We start from the raw sequence: 5,265 nt of genomic DNA on the forward strand, positions 1-5,265 counted from the left end.
AAAGGGCACTTAGAGCCAGCTCATTCTTCTGCCTTTTTCGGGGGGGGGGGGGGGTAGGGTTTGGGAGTGGTGGTGGGTAATGAAAATGTACTGGTACAGTAAGTCAAGTACAGTCCCTTGTAAAGTCAAAATCCGATACGCATGTGAAAAGAAATGAAATCACAATTTCACATCTTCTTAAAATGGTGCAACGTGAATCAAGTTGCCCAGCTGTTTAGACCTAAGGGACCCTAAACGTATTTTCACGTATTTTAACACGCGCTGACACAAGCGATCAAGTCCATTGAGGCAGCCGGAAGTAATTTTACATGGCCCCATTCCCCGCTACGTAAATGTCCACAAGCAGTTATTTAAAAAAGAAATAGTATTTCGTTTCCGGATCGCGGAACGATAAGCAAAATAAAAATATAAATGATAAGAAGAGAAGATCCTAGGTCGAGAATCAGTATTACGCGGGGAGGAATTGCGAAACAGTGGAGTTTTTGCATGCATGCACATTCCTTTACCCTTCTGTGCCAGCAAACACACGAGACATCCGAAGACATCCAGTCTTGTTTGCTCTTCTTAGCGCTATTATTGATGGAAAATGTACAAAGTCAACAACAACATAGACAGAAAAGCTAGAATATTTACATAACAATTAAACACGGAAAGGGCTTTCACAATATTTTTCACCAATAAATCGCTTTAATCGATCTTAGAAGGATCGCAGTCGTTTGGTATTTCTATTGTGTAATTAAACTGCAAAGCTTTTCGTCTTCTTGACAAATATAATTTCGTTATTTGAAGAACATGTTTTTACTGCTAAAACGTGTGGACATTGTGGTTACGAGCTTTCTTCTGGCTGGATAGTGTGTAAATAGTTCACATCTTCCACGAAGCTCAGATACACATGTGAAAACCTGTCAGCACGCATCTACCGGGCAGTGACAATCATTGTTCATGGATTGAGCAGCGAATGAAATTTGAGAGAAAGATGCGCACGAACACGTCGTGTTAAACGGATGACGTGAGTCACGGGAAATGAGATGACGTGACAGGAGACAAAAACGTGCTGCTCGGATATCGTGTTTTTATCAGTGAGCTTTATAAACGTTAATTAGAACACGTTATATGGCAAGCGTCACTCCATATTGAGATTTCTTCATGGAACTTATTTTTGACTTTTACTAACGGGAGAGGGGTAGTGTATTAAATTTACTTCCGGTTGCCTGGCGGGACTTCATTGCGTGTAACAGCGCACGTTAAAATGAACCTTGATTACGTGTCAGCACATGATAAAATGAACCCCCAGGTTGTCAACATTTCGACTTTTTGATACACGTTTCCCTTTTTAAAAGTTCCGAAATTGTGTTTTGATGTGAATTTATTTATTAAACTATAAAAGGATTTCGTTTCTTTTCACATTAGGGGGGAGGGGTAGCATGTAAAATTACTTCCGTTCTACAACTTCCGTCCACACATTTTTTGTCCACACATTTTTTGCCCACGCGCTGGACGACAACCGCTTCCGTCCACATCTGATCCATTATAATACTCATTCTTTTAGAAAGAGCTAAAAAATAGATATTTGATACTAATTTTGCCACGTGCGCAGATCGTGCATTTCTAAAAAGAGAGTTGACGTAATTTTATTTTTGGTTCATTGTGCACGAACAGAAATGCGTGCAGGGTCGCGTGCGGGTGAACATCAGCTGCGTCACGTCACCAGCTAAAACCAACTCTGCTTCAAACGTACCAAAAAATTCCATTGAATATTTTATTTTTTAGATCGCTCTTTATACTTTCTCTTGGACGTAGACAGATTGGGGTCAGGGCCGAAGACATGTTGAGGGGTCTTAGAAAAGAAAAAAATGAAAATTTACATTTGATAAATTTTTGTAATAACGACGCGTGCGGGTCGTGCATTACTACAATTAAGAGAGTTGACGTAGCTTTATCTTTGGTTCATTGTAGACAGTTCCGAAATTGTGATTTCATCTAAATTTATTTATTACCCTATACAAGGATTTCATTTCTTTTCACATTTGCATCTGAGCTTTATTGAAGTTATTTTTGACGTTACTAAGGGGGGAAGGGTAGCATGTAAAATTACTTCCGTTCTACAACTTCCGTCCACACAATTTTGGTACACGCACACGCGTGCAAAACAACTTCCGTCAACATCTGTATGACTCTAATACCTCATTCTTGAGAATGAGCTAAAAAACGTACTAAACGAAACTTTTAATTTCCTATCCGTGATGCAGCTCATTTAAGTTCAACTTCCCGGCTTGATTCCACTGCTGAAAAGAATCTTTAGATACAATCTTGATTGAACGAAAATGTATAGTTAAAAGAGTCGGAAAAAAATATTTCATGTGCGCTTTAAGGGGTTGCGGTCGGATACTGAAAATGCATGAGGGTGATTCGACTTCCCAGTGAAAACCAAATAAGTTAAAAGGGACCGTGTCACAGCTGAGTTAAGTTTATTTTATATCGTTTTGCCAAATACTGTCTATTTAACTCAATAAGAAGAAATTACTTCTGTGGATCTAAATGACAAAACCACAGCTTCATTACGACCAAATATGTCTCCCGGACGATATAATTTAAAGTTTCAAGCAAACGACATTAAGTTTGAACACTGCTCAGCCTATCAGTATTTCAAAAACCCATATCGCAATCCGTTTCAATCTTCTTCACCTTTGGCCATCCGTACCTCTTTTTGTATTTGCTGTTTTACTGAAATGTTGCTTTACTGTTTTAAGCGGTTATTTCTATATTATACCGAATTTAGTGGCCATTTCCTTAGCCTAAATTTGGTTAAAATTCGTGACACAGTTCCTTTAAACTACTGTGGTGATCAACGTTTACCTTCTAATACCAATAATGATCAATTCTGATTTCTCCCCACGATTCCAAGACATTGTTAAGAAGACAGGTGGTAAGAATTGCGATAATAATCAACTAGGAGATTCTATCTTGATGCAACACTTAATTCTCAAAATGATATTACAAGAAATGTATTAGGTTGGTAAGGAGAAGTCATGTTTCACACTGGAGAACTGTGAATCAGTTTTATTTGATAAAGTACACGTTATTGCACAATTACTGGTAACCTACGTATGTTGAATGTCATCAATCGATGACGTTTTGTGCTTTTCTATCTCTTCTGGTTTAGTTTGTTCGGTCAAGGGAGGCAAAACCATGAAGATCTCGCTGTTTAGTAACGGTTTTTTGGTTGCGTGACATCAATCACGCAAACGCATTCTTTGAACGGTGTTTTAATGTTCGTTGTGCCCTGTACCCTCGTTATATTGTTGCATGTCAGAAAACATTTTCACTGTAACAAGATTTCCCGCGAAACCTTCTGACAAAAATCGAAATATGGTTTTCCCTCCCATGGCTGAATTCTATTCTTTCTTTCGAGTGCAACACAATTCCTGCAAGTTTTAACTAAGTCTTCTCAGTAAAGGTCTTGATAAAACAGCTTAACTGGAAATATCTTACGTTGGGTGGGGAGACTACATGAAAAGTCATCCTCTACACTCGCTATTCTCAGTGAGAAATATAACATGGCTTTAAAGGCGACATGTCGTGACACTCGGTGAATGCGTGACTACTCCCACTCCGTTGAATGCGTGACTTGCCTCACTCTCCGTTGAATGCGTGACTACCCTGTCTCGGTTCAATGCGTTATCCTTTCCTCTTAGTAACAGTGGAAATATATTTCTGCCTGTCTTTTTTATATATCACTGTGGATTTATTGACTTGCAAAATTGATTTTCACGACATTTCACCTTTATTATTTTCCATGTATCTACGTTTAAATGCAGTGGCATTTGTTAAATGTGTAGAATTCCACGGAATGAAATCTAATCTTGCCCAGACCATTTCACTTTGATTTAATCGCACGAACAAATCCCGAACTATAGCTAAAGTTGGCTTTCAAAGTCGATTTAGTTTGAATTGCATAGTCGGGAAGCCTCGGAAAATCACTCGGTGATCTTCGGCAGTTTCGTAGCTTCTCGTGGTTGTTCGTGCGAGTAATAGAAGTGTGGTAGGCCTGTGCAGCGTATACATATTTGTACAATAATTAAATCCTTGCTTGGCCAAGTAAAATAATGTAATATATTTTCCCCCGAAGAAATATCACTGAGGTAAAGAATTGTATTGCTCGACCATAGAATCTTTGTACAGTAAAGAGTATCAATGTGTCTCCAGACATTGCAGTCATTGCCTTACTGCGTGCGTTTTTGGTAGAGTAGACACCTTTAGAATCTGCCCGCTTTAGTGGATCGTTTTCACGTGACGTCATCAAGCATTAAAATCCAATACTAAAGACACCCTGAAGTTTGTATCCATATCGGGCATAAAAAGCACAAAAAATAGAATGTTTTCAACATTTCAGCTCAATAGCGGCCTTCGTTTGGAAACCAGCGCATTTTCAATTTCAGAGTTATGGCGGTGCGTGACATAAGGTTACGATCATGTTTATGAAAAAAAAAATATATTTATCTTGTGTTTTTTAGCCCTTTGAGAAGTTAAAGTAGCATGAAAAATGTTCATTTAAGTGTTTGTATGTCCAGAACAGATAAACAGTGGTCTAGATAGCCAATTTGAGTTCTAGATGTACACGCTATTTTCCGGCAGCCATAATGGCGTACAACAAAGTAGACCAATATGGCGACTCCATACTTCGCTCTGTAAATTTGTGCAAAACGTTTCGACGAATATCTGAAGTTTGGGATAACGCACAGACCTGAAATTTGGAAAAAAAAAATCTTCTCCATTATTCTACTATAATATCCGGTTTTCTTGACTTCATTCACTGAATGGGTTTTTGTTGTGTAACGGTAAAAACGATCTATACCTGTAGTGTAGACAAAAAATGATTCTTCTCAAAGACGCTGACGTCACGATTATCTTTCTCCTGGCGTCTGCGAACGCTCGATCCGGACATTGCGCGTTTTAATGTGGACATGACAAACGATTCGAAAACGATAGCGTCCACGGAAAACTTTCAATTTTTTTCATTCCCAGTCACCCAAAGAAATACCCTGGGTACCAGACGAGTATTTTGCGCGCGACGGAAAGTGTTTAGCTCATTCTGTTGTCTGCTAATTGATTCTTAGTCCAGGAATAAATCAAGGCAAAGTGTCCGCTTTTCAAAGACTAAAATGTGATTTATATTTGAGAGATAAGGTAAAAGCTCTATGAAGCCCGCCTTTGGGGTGGGGGGGGGGGTTATAGGAGGGGGGAGTAGCGGTGGAGGGGGGGGTT

General features: G+C 39.0%; 1 long non-coding RNA gene across 1 annotated transcript; it reads left to right on the forward strand.

The window, feature by feature from the left end:
• The first annotated feature begins 64 nt into the window (after nt 1-64).
• LOC144663835 (uncharacterized) lies at nt 65-4,205 on the forward strand. Its single transcript, XR_013572679.1, has 2 exons — nt 65-2,838; nt 3,028-4,205. It is a non-coding gene; the product is annotated as an uncharacterized LOC144663835 (long non-coding RNA).
• Nucleotides 4,206-5,265: the final 1,060 nt, after the last annotated feature.

Source organism: Oculina patagonica, chromosome 8 (assembly GCF_052425735.1).
Source record: "Oculina patagonica isolate OP01 chromosome 8, crgOcupat, whole genome shotgun sequence".
Classification (NCBI taxonomy): Eukaryota; Metazoa; Cnidaria; class Anthozoa; order Scleractinia; family Oculinidae; genus Oculina; species Oculina patagonica.